This window comes from Geospiza fortis, unplaced genomic scaffold (assembly GCF_000277835.1).
Source record: "Geospiza fortis unplaced genomic scaffold, GeoFor_1.0 scaffold206, whole genome shotgun sequence".
Classification (NCBI taxonomy): domain Eukaryota; kingdom Metazoa; phylum Chordata; class Aves; order Passeriformes; family Thraupidae; genus Geospiza; species Geospiza fortis.
In genome coordinates this window covers 9,278,266-9,294,753 of record NW_005054311.1, presented here as the reverse complement: position 1 = coordinate 9,294,753, position 16,488 = coordinate 9,278,266, and the positions used below count along the sequence as shown (strand labels likewise).

The 16,488-nt window shown below is 39.2% G+C and overlaps 1 long non-coding RNA gene across 1 annotated transcript in view; it reads right to left on the bottom strand.

The window, feature by feature from the left end:
* LOC115947727 overlaps positions 1–16,210 on the bottom strand; it is a 22,080-nt gene extending 5,870 nt beyond the window's left edge. Inside the window, exon 1 of the long non-coding RNA XR_004081579.1 lies at positions 16,184–16,210. This is a non-coding gene — a long non-coding RNA (uncharacterized LOC115947727). The remainder of the gene's footprint in view (positions 1–16,183) is intronic.
* Between the last annotated feature and the right edge of the window lie 278 nt (positions 16,211–16,488).

Here is a 16,488-nt window from a genome sequence, read left to right as displayed (position 1 = left end):
CACAGGAATGGCAGAAGGAGGGGAAAATATCTCTATCAAAGTTAGATTAATTATTTTTATTGCTTTGCCTAATAATTTTTTTCTGCCTTTAGATTAATCCTATAGAGTCCTCAAGTTGGAAGAAGAGTGGAACAAGACCAAGAAGAGAAAATGTTTCTGTGCCAACAATTTGACTTCTAGCTGAGGATGCTGGTGTAGACAGGGTAATAAAAGTAATAGGATGACATAAGTTGGCAAGTCTTTAAGATAAATTGGAAGGGGCTTTTCTCCCCTCCCTCATTTCGAATTTGGAGGTAACTAGATAGAGACCATAGTAGGTCAGAAATTTCTCTTTTTTCCTAACCACTCTCCACACAAGCAATGCTTCCATATTTCTGTACCTAAATAGTGACTTTCAGTTCAAATCACTTTGCACACTCTGTGGTCAGAAAACTGCCTGGTTAAAAGGAAAAGCAGGGGTGGGGAGAATATCTGGTGCAAAGCCTTTATCTTCTATGGTCCATTGTACATTTTCTCTTAAACAGAAGAACCATGCCATGGCCAAAAATGCTTCACATTTGAAATCTGCAAAGAACACATCTGCGCATTTTATTATGACTCAGGAGTGAAGGTCTAAGATGATTCTGCCTAAACTTTAATTTGTGTCCTCAAGGATAGCAAATATTTTAGACATGATACTTATGCCACAAAATCATGTCCTGCAGCAGTGTCTTACTGTTATGGCAAGTTGTCGTTTTTTTTCTTTTTTCATTTTTTGTTCATTAGGTATTCTCTTTCTACAGAAAATTTTTCCATCCACATGATTTCATGCTCCTATACCACTGGACTCCCAGTCAGAGTTGTGCAGAAGTCAGTACATTAGGAGCAAAGCGAAGATATTTGTCTTTCCTATCAAATGCTTGTCACAAGGTGAACAAATATCGTGATAAAGAAAGCAGCTCCAGGCAATGCAGCCCTGACAGGGAGAAAATAGTTATTGAGGTGGTTAACACTATGGTTAAAGTGACATGCCTAAATTAACTAAGAAAATAGGAGTAAAAATTGTAATGTGCATTGAGTACCTCTGAAATTCAGACTAACACCCTATATTCAGAGCAACAAACCATCCAATCTTCTTGTTAGTCAAAGGGACTGTTAAAAACACTTTGCCCTTAAAACATTTTTTTAATCTGTAGATTTGAAAGTGTATATTCCTCTTTACCCTGTACACTTATATGCCACAAAGACTAGAATATTAAATATTGTTCTCTTACAGAAATCTCAAGCTTTTCCCTCCAGTCCACTAAACAGTGATATTGGATAAATCACTTACCTGAACCGTAGAAGTCAGAAATGAGACTTATCTATGCAGGCTTCACTCTTACACCTCCATGGGTAGCAGTGGTTTTATCCCAACATAGCAGAGTAGAATTTGTTGTTCCATGCTAAGCTTCACATAGCAGCAAAGCAGTTAAACAGTATAAACTAGATGCAAAATGCAGCAAAGCAGCAAGGCCCTCATTCCTTAGGATCCATGAAACTCACCTTCCTAAACAAGTAGTCCTATAGCTGACTGTAGTTTAGAAGGACCAAAGGACCAATCTGATTTTTAAGTTTATTGTTTGGCTACATGCAGCAATGCAGGCAGAGAAGCACTGACCTTAGCACAGATTAATTCTCTCTCTCAAGGAAAAAGAAGCCTCTGACAGAAGCCCTTGGGTTTTTTAAGAGGCTCTGTTTGTGAGTAAACATAAAAAAAACCAAACCAAACCAAAACAAAAAAACTAGAATAAAAAAAAAGGCTAAAAGACTTGAATATTGTTGAGGGAAATAGGGAAAACCCATTTTAGTCCATGCTAAGTGTGGTCAGAGGTTTTTCTTAGTGCAACATTTCCACTACAACTTGCACCTGAAGCTCTGATCAGTTTGCAAAATCTTTATGAATAATTTCTTGGGCAGCACTGAATTCCTCCAATACTCCAGAGGATAAGCCATCCCCGAGGACAGGATGCAAAGCACCAATGAGGAGCTGGCTACTCGCTACTCCAAGGCTTTCAGAAGCCCTTGGAAAAGGCCAAATCATATCAAAAAACAACTAACAAAACCAAGAACTTGAGGACATAACTCACAACTGCCAAAAAACACCACTGCTGACTTATTCAGTAACCTGCCACAAGCAGAAAGGAGGTTGATAGAAAGCACAGAAGTAGAGAGAAAAAAAAAAAAAAAGAGGCAAATAAGCATCCAACAAAACCTCAGACATTTCTGGGATCGGACAAGCTAGGGAGAATGTGCACGTGGGGATGGGTGGGTGGCAGCTCATGGGAACTGCCATGTACATGCACGGCAGCCAATTGCCCATGGAGGGGGCAGGGAGAAGAGAAAGCTCCAGGGTGCTGGAAAACCTCCTGCTAGGATTAATTTGTTCTTCCAAGTGAGTTTTTCACAAGGAAGTATCCAAAGCACATCCCCTAGCTTTACAGCCAGCAGATACAGGAAGAAATGGCAAAATTTTTGCCCAGGCCAGAGACTGGAGGGACTGGGAATTAATGTCTTTTCACTGGGTTTGTTTTTTTTTCCCCCATTTTTACCCTAACCAGACCCTAAATGCAAACCCCGAGTCTTGCCACAATAAAAATAATAAATCTATTATGCACCAATGGAAAGGAGAGCTGGAAGTATTGTTGTATGTCTAAACTGGCAAGAAAGCAGTGCATAATATAAGTCTCCTGATTTTTCATGACAGATTCACCATCCCAGCAATTAAATACTTTAAAAAGGCCAAATCTCATGTTATTTTGCATCTGAAAGCCTGTAGGAAAAGAATAAATAAAAAGCATTGCATAGAAGTGCCACACATTAATACTTCAAACACCAAATTCTACACTATAACAGGATCCTATTGAAACTTACCTTTCAGACAAAGTGCCTAAACAGATCTTAACTATAAATAATTGGGGGAGAAGGGAGTAAAACAACAATTTTGACAAAATAAAACCCCAAAGTATTAGGTGTCATAGAAAATGCACATGTCATTCTTCCATAAATAAAGTTGCTAAGCAGATTTACTGTGAAACAATTTACGCTGTGTTATGTAAATGGCAAAATTCTTAAGCCCGTTTGGTTGTAAAGAACAAACCTGTGAAAAGAACCCATTTTTACCATCAGTCACACCATACATTTAGCAGGTGTCTATTTTACCCACAAGCCTTGCAAATATGCAAATAAATACATAAATTGCCAAATGTTTCAGTTATTGTAATATAGTTTTTCTGCTCATTATTTTCTAAAAGAAATGAACAATTGCTGTATTAGACCTGGATGGATGTCCCTTTCCAATTTCTTTGTAATCAAACAGAAAGTTGGCAGTGATCCAAAGCATTTACTCTTTAGAGAGCACAATGTTTTAGCTACTACTTAGCTACTCCTTCTGTAAAACACTCTTGTCAAGGACTCTATCATATCATGAAGTGTACTCATTATAGAGAATAAACTTCTCAGCTGGCCTTTTGCTTACCCACTGCACAAGCAACACTGAAAGGCAGGTCAGAGAAGAACAGATATTAATGGTTAAAACCCTGCTTTTGTTTGTGGGTATGAAAGCAGATAAGAAGTGTTAAATGAGCAGAGTACTGCAAGTTACTCCTTGCATGGCATGTCTGTGAGTAACATTATAGCTTTCAATATCTATGATTAGCCATTACTGCTGAATATGTGCTTCCTTACATTTTCCAATATTAGCTCTTCTTCCTTCATCAAAAGGAAAAATCTGAAAGTTTTCCATCCCCCCAAGTTTCAAATGGTTATAGCAGGAAGATCAATCCACCTTTCAGTTCATTTCTGCTTCGGGCCCTGTATTTATTTTCTGTGCACATCCACAGAACAGAAACATCAAATGTTCAAATGCCTCTAAAAAGGGTGACTGCAGTCATAACTCGACTGGTTTGAAGCCAAGGCAAGCATAAGAAATTATTCTTGCATACTTGCTTGGTCTATATGGTGGTGCCAAAAAAAAAAGATGGATTGGAGGTAGGCAGAAGACGTGCTACTGACATAATGAGAAATAAAATGCCAACAGTTAAATTGGTCATGCTGTCATCACACATCTTTGATATCAACATTTGAATTCAAACCGGGCACACATTCTTCTACCAACCCAGACCATGCCAGTGAAGAAACCAGGCAGCACAGAGGCATATGGTGATTCCCCATCAGCCTCTGACTGGGACACACCCACAGAGGCACTGGGTTTGCGCCTGCTAAGCACAGACAAATAGCATCCAAATAGTAAGAGAAATCTACTCTGGATTTGCTTTGAAGTTTTAAGACCAAAAAAGCCAGAGAAGATTTCTTTCCACTGGGTGTGTTTTTCTTCCATTCTCACGGCTGTCCTCTATCATTCTCTATTGTTGCTAAGCCTCTGTGATCGACCTTTGAATGAAGTTTCCCCTTGCAAAACTGCAGTAAATGATTATGCAAGGTACTGCTATAAATTCAGTCTTTCAATCAAGAAAGCTGCTAATGCTAGATCATTTATTTGAGTGTTAGTTTTTTAAGTTAAGCAGTTCTGAAAACTTTTATAGATGTTACTTTTCTAATATTTTTTCATTCTTTTTCACTGATCACTAAGGATGATTGGCTGGCAGACTGTCTCAATCAGCCTGAGCAAGGATTTGCACAGTTCTGTAATTCCAAAAGAAGTGCAGTGAATATTCAGGCTCTATCCTCACTGGATATCCTAATTAGTCTGTCTGATTGGATCTTGTCTTCCATTTTTAAGCTGTTCAATAGCAGCAAAGGTGTCATTCAGTTCTAGACTGGTGTCAAGTAAAACTTCAACATGCATGAAAAAGAACCATACCAACAGAAACTGGGACATACAAATTTATAAAGATGTCAATTCTTAATAAATAAATTAATTATTCCTGTTTTATTTCTGACTTATGTTTGCTCCCATTTACTGTTTACATGGAAGTAAAGTTACTGTCTCAGTTTTTCCAACAATAATTCATTTGTGGTTTTGTAGGTGTTGTGGCAACTCAGCCCCGCTCAGCTGAACACTCACTTCACCCTGGTAGGATGGGAGAGAAAATTGAAAGCATAAAAATGAGAAAACTTGGTAAAGCAAATGCCTTGCATGCAAGCAAAATAACTCAAGAAATTCATTCCCCCACTTCCCATGGGCAGGCAGGTGTCTAGCCATGCCCAGGAAAGCAGGACTCCATCACCCATAATGGTGACCTGGGAAGACAAACACGAGCACTCTCAACATCAACATCGTTCCCTTCCTCCTTCTTGCCCCAGATCTATGTGCTGAGCACCAGCTCGTTGGTATAGGATGTCCCTTGTGTCAGCTGGGGTCAGCTGTCCCAGCTGTGTCCCCTCCCAACTCCTTGTGCACTCTCAGTCTCCTCTCTGGTGGGGTGGGGTGAAGAGCAGAAAAGGCTGTGACTCTTTGTAAGTTCTGCTCAATAATAATGAAAACATCCTTGGTCATCAACATCATTGTCAGAGCTACTGTGACAAAAATTTACTCTACCCCATCCCAAAGCAGCACAGGATCCCAAAGGCTCCATTATCAAATTCTAAACCACAACACAAACGAAAACTTACTGTGATTATTGCAGAAGAGGCATGCACAAATGTTGTAAAGGAAGAGATCTGTGAAGCAGAAACTATTTCAGAAGAATCAATACAGATTAGAAACTGATTTACCCTCAAAATTTTGTCAAGCTGCTTGGGGTGCTGAATGGGTGGTATTACATCTTTACGCTTAAAATTTATCTAAGGGTATTTTCAGTTAACATGGCATGCCTACTTAAACAGCGTGTTCACTTACTGTATTGCAAAGCATTGGTTGTAATTTCTCTGTATTTAAATAAAATGCTGTTTTCATTCAGTGCTTGAGCCTACATAAATTTATAATGGAAACAAAGAAGAACTTTTTATTGATGTTAATACCTTTAAGTAATTCCTTATAACAGAGACACTGACTTTCCTGTCTACTGATACCTTCAGGTTTCATCAGAATTTTCTTTCAGAAAAAAAGGTTGAAATCATGACATAGGTATTTAGCCTTCCAATTTTCTCAGTCTTAAGTACAGGTAATACCTCATCAAAAACAAAACCATAAAACTAAACAAACAAAATCACATACATTTCTAGTGTGACTGCTTCCAATACATGCAAAGTTATAAAAGGAGTCTGTCATTTATAAAAGGGAGTAGGCTTCACTTCTAATGCAAGAAGTAAACTTCGATTTCAGGGGAAATTTACCCTGAGACAACTGTATTAGTCAATACATAAAATAATGACAGTTCCTAGGGAGTAAGGGAATTAGAGATTAGTGATGTATCACAGGCTGCCAGAATTAGAAACACAGGGGCTAGGAGAAATTTTATTCTAAGCAATAAGTTCAACTAACCTGGAAATTCTCTTTCTCTCCCTCGAAAAAAAAAAAATGTTGACTGCAGCCATATGGAGCAGGCTTAGCCAAATAAGGACACAAAAGAACTAGAGAAACCTCAGGACTATTCACTATTCATTGCAGGTCTCCATTAAAAAAAAAAACCAAAAAAACAAAGCAAAACAAAAAAAAAAAAAAAAAAAAAAAAAAAAAAAAAAAAAAAAAAAACAAAAAAAAAAAACCTAATACTTTGATACTTTGTTTTCTTTTCACAGTAGTTTTAGAGATATTATGATTTTTTTCCTGGTTTCCAAGCCATTGGAATTCACTTTTTTGATCATTCCTTTTCACTGCCAGAGCTGAAATCCTTTTCTTCAACATCTGAAATCTGAAAGGGTCACCCATAATCTGATTCCAGAAGCTGTAGATTTAAGGGTCACAGAAAGGGTGCTATCTTTCCCCTCAGAAGACTATGAAACCCCAAATATTGAGGGCTCCATAAGTCCCATGACAGGGTCGTTCCAAACCCAAAGAGATGCAGGTGTCAAACAGTACAGCAGCTGTTATACATTCAAATAACTTTCTGGTATCCCAAGTGAATAAAAGGCACTGGGACACAAAAACTCCAACTATCAACCTCCAATATATGCTGAACCTGAGTAATAAGAGGGCTCTCTGAAAATCTCAAATCACAGGTACATTTCAGTGCTTTTGTTCTTATTTTTCCACAGTTCTAAATACGTAAGCTCTTACCATGATGCCAGAATAGACCTATGACTTGACGTACTGTAAAGTTATGCTTTGAATATATTTTTGGCACTCTTCCATGCACTTCTTGCTCTGTTTCTTTAAATAAGAAGCGCATTAATTACCAGGATGCATTTCAAGTAAACACACTATTTTGAGTACTGCTGCCTTCTTGATAGAAGGTTTCAGTCCACATTTCAGTTGCAATCTACAGAAATCCACCATAAATCTGAAATTTCAAAAAATCCAAAGTACACCAAATCCAATTTCAAGTACATGGGATATGAAAACAAAGTATTTCCACTGTGAAAGCTATTATAAATTTCTGTCCTTTGTAGGTGAAATCAGGATCTGGACCACTGAATTTATTTTCCCCATTTATCTCTTGTGAAAACCAGTTCTGTGTAGGTGTCCATAGCAGAGACTAATCTGTTCAGATTCAGTTGTTTGAGCTACTTTGCATCAGTTTAGGTAAATAGCAGTGTGCCTTCCATTTTTATTTTCTCAGACATTTTCTTTCTTCTTAGAGAAAGCTTTAAGAAAAAAAAAAAGTGCTTTCTTCGTGAATCTTCGGCCTTACGTAGTGGCCTGTCCTCCCAGTGTCCTTCCCCAGGCCCCAAGTCATGCATCACTCATCTTGTCACATTGAACTCCAGATGCTCCTACCCTAGAGAATGCTCTGACTCTGGCAATTTTTCTTCATTCTCACTAACAATTTGGTAATGAAATATTGATTTTTAGTTAGATTCATATTGATGCTATTAGGTTTGCATTGATAAATCATGCTGGCCTCCTGTCTGAGAGGCTAGAAAGTGCTACACTGAACCCTGGAGATTACAATCAACTCATTGATGTGTTAATTTGATGGATTTTTTCGTTCTCTTAGAAGAAGTAGGAGGGGTAGAGGAAGATTTTTCAGTACTGCTGTTGTAAAGTTTTCACAGCGAAATCAGGGACAGTAATTGTGGGTTTTTCTATGTGCATTTGCTTTAAAAGTATCTTTCTCCCTGTTTGTCCAGAACATAAAAAGAAAGGAGGGGGAGAAGGACTCTGGGGTCGAGAGGATATGACACACCTTGTAAACAGAGCTCCAGACTCCCACATGGAGTGAAAAAATAGGAACAGTTAAATCCCAATTAAACCCTTCAGAGGTCGTCGTCAAAAAACATTTCCTTCTGCTAAACAGGTCTTCATGTAGAGCTAAATCCCAGGTGAAGTGAAAATATTGTGGACATGGGAAGCCCCTCTGCTGGCCCTGTTCTACGATGGGCGGCAGCAGTGGGATGGTTCCCCCTCCCCTCTCCAGCGAAGTGCCACTTAGCAAACGTCCACATGCATCTGCAGCCTATTTAAAACAGCCCCTAGCTTTGATTTACGGTACTGTGCAAATGTAATGCCTGTCATTAAGGGACAATACGTGCCAAACCAAAGGATTACACTGTGATTTCCTTCAAAGGCGCAGGGTTTCAAGGGGGTGCAGCAGCCACTACAGCACAGGAGGAAAGGCTTTTAGAGAACACTTAAGTCAAATTTAGCTATATCATTATTTTGTAAAACAAAACCATTTCACATTTAGTGATTCTTTACTTATTTTCCCCAAAACGTTAGTGTCTCCCACCATGACCCACAGTACCAAGGGACAGCAGAAAAGCCTGTTCAACAAGGGACCAATCCTGTAAGCTTCTTTAATGAAACCATCTCCCACAAAGAAATAACTTCTTAAGTCCTTAAGCAAGATGCACTTTATTTTATTTTGGTTTTTAGCAGTTCTGCCCTGTCTTTTCCTAAGACCAGTGGTCAGCATACCAGGTCAATGACATCTTAACCAAGTTTGAACCTTGTACAACCTATGGTTGACCAAGAGAGTTACCAAAAGAGCCTCAGTGAGAGACACTGCAGCTATCTTTGATTAATAATTATTGTATGGGGCTGGAGGGAGCAGAGGGTGTGTGAAAGAAACTCCATTATCAACTCTTCCTGCCCTTCCAAGAGGCTTCTCTCCTCCATTCAAGATTGAACTACTAAAAATAATAATGCCACTTCACATAGGACAGTTTATTATTACCTTAGCAGCTCTGTTTTGGTGCCAGTTGAAAGAAAGAAGGGGAATTTGAGCTAAAAGAAAAAATAAAGCTTTTTATGCCATATGGAAATGGGAACCTTTTTGCTGTAACTTGCTTAAATAAACCACTTACGTACTAAGATATTTTCTAATTAGCTTCATTTCAAGGCTCTCTCCCCACCTCCCTCTCCTTCTTTGCCCTCCCAGATGAAAGCATATAAAGAGTCCTGTCCTAAAGAAATATGTCCTAGTACATAAGGAGGCAATCATCTGTACCTTCAAAAGATGATGTCAATGATGAAACTGTTCGTTAAATTCTGTTGTACTATTGACATCTTAATGCCACAAACCCAGCTGGTACGAGATCAGTAACGTAAACAGTCGAGTTCAAATTAATCTCTTTGAACCTCATTGCTGAGCTGAAGCCTCTGTTTGACAGTCTAAACTGCCAACTTCATCTTCTTCTCCCAGTTATACAGTAGGCTAAACATGAAAAAAAAGAGCTTTCTTAATGGGAAAAGGTTTTGCATGTAGCAAGGAATTTTAAGCTCTGGCAACCATTTCGAGCACAGCTCTTACTCTTTGCACACATGTAGTATTTTGCATTGCCACATATGCTGTTAAACAATTTACTCATTTATTTAGATTTTTACAGCACTTATCCCATGCTCCAAGTGCTTTTAGAATTATTTAAACATTCAGTGCAACACTTAACATTTAAATTTACAATTCAGTTAAGAATACTTAGGTTATGGTGGAACAACCAAATTTAAAACAAATTTACTCTACCAAAGAACCCTCACAGAAAACCCACAGGGAGTTAAAGCTATCATCCCAGCTCCATCCCACATGTTTGCCTGAAAAAAAACTGAGGAAGAAAGGCAAGGCTCTGTGCTGCTGTAGCTCAAACCTATACAGACTCTGAAAAGGGAAAGGAACTATATTCAGAATCAGAAACCCATTAAGAAAGCGCCCTGCCAGCTACTCTATTCCTTTTGAAGTCAATTCCAGCCATTCTGTCAATGGCTTGCCACATCCCAAACTACTTCATCGTCAGTCATAAATCTGTGTCTGCTGAAGTTCACGTCAGCTCTCTCCTACAAGCACAAGGCCGTTTAGGGTTTATACCCACAGTCCAGCTACCATGGCTAAGCAAGTTACCAGAGATCAGTTGAACCCAGATAACTCTCTCTTAGTGCCCTTATAGCCCATCATAAATATGAGGTAATTCAATTTAGCCTGCAATGAAAATAGATTAAGCTAAGTCAAATCACCTTACATTTGTCTGGGGCGAGGAGGACACACGCGAGTGTTTCTGCAGCTCAGCTGATGCATGGTAACCCGTTAAACTGCAGTAACTCAATTGCAGGCCTGAGTCCTCACCTGCAGTCATTCAGAGGGGCTGAGCCACTTGATGTCACTTTCCAGCAGGTTTTTTTCCACCAACCTTAACAATTTCAAGCACCCGTAGCATGAGCACAAGTCCTGCCCCATGGTTTCAGTGAAGTCTGACTGAACTTCCAGGTGTGGAAATACCTGCAGCAGATTGCACATTCCAATTAAACTTGAAGTTTCTATGTCTTGTCCCCTTATGATTGAAATGCTCCCACTGCCAATTTAAGAAACTTTCATACTCTACAGGACTCCAATAAATAAATGCAAAGTTTTTGAGACAGCGCAGAATGTATTTAAAGTTGAACTGCAGTTGCACTATTACAAGAACAAGAATTACAGGAATGGTGGGAAGAAAAGAGGAAATAAGATTAGGGCTAAGATCTAGAAATTGAATCTTTTCTCACTGATTATGTAGTATTTGTTGATATTTTCATGAACTGGATGACTAGGAAGAGCATAGGTGTCTTGAGATTTGTATGCTCTACGTGATAAAAAGCACCATGTATATACATATATGTACCTACATCCTTATAAGCATTAAATTATTTTCCAATTATTATTTCTTTTCCTAATTGCTTCTATATCAGGTTTCCTCAAAAATTCTTAAATACTCTTGATTGAGTTTACAGAGTTTTTTATGTCAGCCCTAATGCTCTCATATGGGATTTCTTCAACCCAGTTTGGAGATAAGATCCATCATAAAAAAGCCCCTAGATATCTTGGGACTCATCATACTTGATCTTCACAATTTCCACACTTTGGACCTTCTGCACATCTCTTTTTCTTTGATCATCTGCTATTTTCACCTTGCAAACCTTGCTTTCCATTTTGCTTTTAGCTTAAGCCATTACATCCCATGCACAAGACCTTGGCCACCAGAAGAGATCCAGATTGCACAGACGTCAGCCATGTCCGTGGTGGCTTTCCAGTGCATGCAGAAGTTCACTTTGCTCAGAAATCTCACAAACTCTGTCAAATCTCAGCAGTACTGTAGGGCATAAAGATAGGACAAGCAGGAAGGGATTTAAACTGAAAAAAGCTTAGATTTAGATTTAGATTAGGTACTTTACTGTGAGGGTGGTGAGGCACTGGAACTGGTTGCCCAGAGAAGTTCTGGATGCCCCATCCCTTCCAGTGTTCAAGGCTAAGTTGGATGGGGCTCTGACGAACCTAGTCCAGTGGCAAGAATCCCTGCCTATGGCAGGGGTGTTGGAACCATCTTTAAAGGATGGTCTTTAAGGTTCTTGCAGCCCAAACCACTCTATTCTTCTGTGTATGTTTAGTTAACAAACCTGAGGGACCCTTTGGGGAGACAAAGGAAATGAAACCATCTGTACCAGTAAGCTTTTAGGGAGTTCAGCCTGAACAGAGGACAAGATCCAAGGCCCCTCTCCAGAGACTGCAGCAGGGACCAGCGTTTTTCCACCAGCTCAGCTCCCACCTCCTTCCACAAGGTCACCCTGTCTCTGGAGGGGAGAGCAGGGACCAAGGGTGCCCAATGGAGCCACTAGGATCAGCTCTTTCCAGGAGATGTCTTGTTGCAGAGGATCATGTGGCTGGCCTTCCCCTGACCCTTCCCCTCCCCGACCGTGCTCCACAATTAGATTTCATTAAAAGACAAAACCTCTCTTCCTCCTTCTCGCCATGGGGGTCCTGAGGGGAGGAAAGGGATAGAAACATCATCTACATGGAAAATAATTTCCTCCTTGCCAGCATATCTGAAATTGATGCAGCCAACAGCATTCCTTGTGAATGTTAAATTAATTTGGAAAGTCTTCATGTATTGTTCCTTACCATGAAAAGCACTCATCACTTCTTGCTGGCTCTCTGCCCTGCCTAGGAACAGGGAGGGAAGTTTAACAGGCTGCAGCAAAAAATGTTCATGAAGCTGCAGCATGTGGCTTAGCATGAGAGCTGGGAAATTCCTATTGCCCAAAATACAGGGCAGCAATGACGACTTGACTCAAATGCAGAGAATTCAGAATTTATTAATGCTGCTTCACCAACTGTGAAAGGGAGATTGAATTGTCCTTAAAGGAAAATAAAGGTAAATAATTATGTTCTTTTGGTTTCACACTTACTTAAAGCCTGCTTAGAGGTTTTGTACCTAAAAGCTCTCTGGACTAAAAACTGTATGGGTATGGAAAACAATATTATCAGAATGTCGAAAGAATCTAGAAATATTTTAAATACCTAATAAAACTTCTTCTGATGAGTTTGAACTGTGCATGGGAAATTGTACTGGGTTTGCTTAAATGCTATAAGGAAGCAAGAAAGATTCAAATTAAATTCTGGAGAGCAGGTTTGTTTCTTTGTTCCTTTAAAAACCACTATATTGTCAAAATTTGATTCTATATTATATTTAATTTTCCATTGCTGTTTTACCTCACTCTAGATGCCTCCAAGTGTAGCCAGTTTCTCTTCCAGTGCCTCTCAACTATTAGGTCTATTTATATTTTTTGTTATTGAACTTGCTCACGCTTTCCACCTGCCTTATATTTCAGAGGATGAGGTTACATATTAAACCATTCTGTCTTTTACCTGTCTAGTAATTTTGACTTTTTTTCTTTCCTTCTCAGAATGGATTTTCTTGTTATTAAATCCACGTTCCGCGTCAGCCTGCTAAGTTGAAGATTGACCTTTAATTTCATTTTGCTTTTAGGCTTTCATTTCCTTCCCTAAAAACTATTTATGGTATTTCATTTCTAATTAGAAGTAAGCCTGAGTAGCAAAAAATCTCTAACCTTTCTAACCTCCTGAGCATTTGGATCCAGAGGTTTGGGCAGCCACAGCCACAGACCAGCTGTGGAAGCTGGATCTGGACATTTCGGTTGCCTGAAGGTCACAATTTTAGGAACCAACATTTCCATGAAATTCATTATTTAGAGAGGGTTCAGCTATTTTATTTTAAAGAGTTTCTAGTACACTAACAAGAGGAGCACAAGTCTGGTTTTCCCAGCAATTACTCAATTCCCATGCAAGAGAGAAAGGTCTCCTAGTTCACCCACTTAGGAACTAGGGTATTGCCTCATAAAACAGACCAGAACTCCCCTGTTATTGCTCAACTCATTTGCTGAAGTTTAATTATGAGATATATGAAAAGAAGCATTTTAAAAGCCCATTTTTTAAAAACTGCCCTCAATAGCACTCAGACCAGATTAGAGACAAAACAAAATGGCTGAAACAGCATTATCTCCTTTATTCCACAGAATGTGGAAGCACAGAATGTGGAAGTCTCCTTGTAGGTGAGGGACTGTGTTAGAAAGCCAAAGGATTGGCTGAGCTGCGCTATCCTTCACCTTATCCCTCCAGACAATGTGTGCTGCCTAATCAATTCTAAAACACTAGTTAGAGCAGGAGGTGGCTTTTCCTTCCTGACTTCAACATTTTCTCCACATCTGTTGAAATGCTACAGCACATATTCAAAGGTACATGTTTAATATGCTCAACATCCTAAATAATGTTTCTCACTCTTCCCTCCCCCACTTTGTGCCCCTATATGCATCTGCCTGCTCCAGAGGCACTAGTGGACTTGATGACTTTTCCAACCTGTGTTTCAGATCATAACGTGGGTAGCTGTTTTTCCAAACAGAGGGGTTTCAATTCCTGCTTTGCAAACAGAGCTTGTGCCATCACAGACCGAGGAGCAAAGCTGGAATGATTGCTTTTCATTCTTTCCATTTAAGACTTTTTAAGACTAATTTTCCCTCACAGCTCTGCCTTCTTTTGCCAGAGACAAGGAAAAGCAAGTCATACTCCAAATGGCTCCCTGGCAGGCAGGTAGACTAAAGCCAGGAGTAAAGTAGTATCTCCATTTGATTGTGAGAAGAAAAAGACACAGAACAATTAAATGGCTTGCCTAGGGAACGACCAAGAAATAAACCACTTCCTCAAAGGTCCAGCTTTTAAGGTGAAGCTTTATAATCCATATTTGCCAACAAAAGCACAATAGAACTGGCATTTAGGTGGAGAGGTAGGAGTAGGGGAAGGCCTAAGCTGAATAATCCAGTCCTAAAGACAAATTAGTAATGGTAGATAAAAAGGAAGCATACTCCCCTGCTTTTGTTTTCCAGCTCCAGTAAGGATTTCTAAATTGGCTTTACTCATTCCAGGTGACCAGGAAAGCTGGAAAACATGGATTTTAATAGAACACACTACCAGAATTATAGATCAATCACAGGGACGTAGAAAGACATATTGATGGCTCTGTAGATTAATAAACTGAAGGTTACTTGCCATTAGAGATGAGGGAAAGACTACTTAGGCAGCCTTCCTAAGCAAAGGCACTTTAGCAGCCATATTGATTTCCTGCAAACACCTCAGCAGCAGCAACAATTTTGCTTCACCAGGGAGGGCCTGACCTTCAGCCCGAGGTTTGCCTTCCCAGAGCATCCTGCATAACCCCAAATGATGATACATGAGAATAGAGAGAAACAAGAAAGATCTTAACAGGCCCCAAGTGCCCAGAGGGTTTCAGAAAAGGGCTTCTCACACATACATTGCCAGCCTCTCTTGAAACTAAAAATTCAATATACTGCATTGGCCTCAGCATGCAAACACCCAGGTAAATCTCAGAGAAGCTAACCATTCTCCGGGCTCTGGAATGTCACTCAAATCTCTGGAAAAATAAGTACAGGAAGCAATAAATATCTCTTTCCTTCCTTTCATAGTTAAATTGCAAGAAAAATATGGAAAGGATTTCTACAAAATCATTAGTTAAAGGGGAAGACATGTTCCATTTTCTGTATCAATAGAGAATTAATCCTGGTGGTGGTGGTGGTGGTTGCTGTTGCTATTAATGCACCATATTCTTTCAGTTTGCCCTTTGTAGCTTGGCTATCCCAGAAACTTTATTCCTTCCCAACTTCTGGAATAAACTTTAGCTAATGAGTTTTTTTGGGTGTATCATATGTCAGATGAAAGACTAGAGAGATGAATGTATCACGTATGTCTGAGCAAGTTAAAGAGTACAGCAAGGGGGAATGGAAAAGACATATACCTGTGACTATCACATGCAAAATCCACACCCAATCACTCCTTCCCATTGGTCATTGAGAAAACCATGCTCACAGATAAACAGAGAGGATATTTGACATCATGGCTAACAGCTGAATGAAAATAAATGCAAACTAACCAGAAATCCTGGTAATTCTTTCTAGTGGGTCTGTTTCATAAAGATGAGGTGGATATTTTTTAAGGATTGTATTTTAAGCATTTTCAAAGGGGAAAAATTGACCACTGCCATGTATATTTTCCATCCATATTGGCCTTGTATTGGATCATCTGTCCTAGGTAGATTTTTAAGCAGTTTGATGAAGAGGTAAGGTAGAGATTAAGGGATTTCTTTGTACCCAAGTCACAGCACTTTAAACAAGATTTCAGCATGGCCCCCTGGACATGTAATGCCTGTGTGATTCCTTTGTATGTGAATCAGGTAGTAGCCCATAAGCCATATCAATTGGATTGCAATTTTCTAGTAATTACCAATAGGCAGCCCATCCCTTTGTGCATACCTGCTGGGAAAAATGGTATTTATCTGTATAACCCCTATCCCACATTTTAAAATCTTGCTACTTATTCAGATTAAATCTTACTGTCATTGTTTCTAGAAGATATCCGGCTTTGTTGGGGAAGTAGTTATCTTGCCTTTCCAGTCTATTCTCTGTGAGAGCTAGGATTTTTTGGAGCTGCAAATGAGAATTAAAAAAAAAAAATAAAATTAATCAGTTCATCAGGATATTGCGACACCAGCTAACAGGTGACACAAATAAGATGTATTGCTTTAGCAAATGAATAGAAAACAAACAAAGGAAATGCTTATCTTCCTGTTTTAATATGTTAGTTCACTTTTTTCTAATATCTAAAATCTGACCACCTGCAAAAGATTATGAAGAGCCTC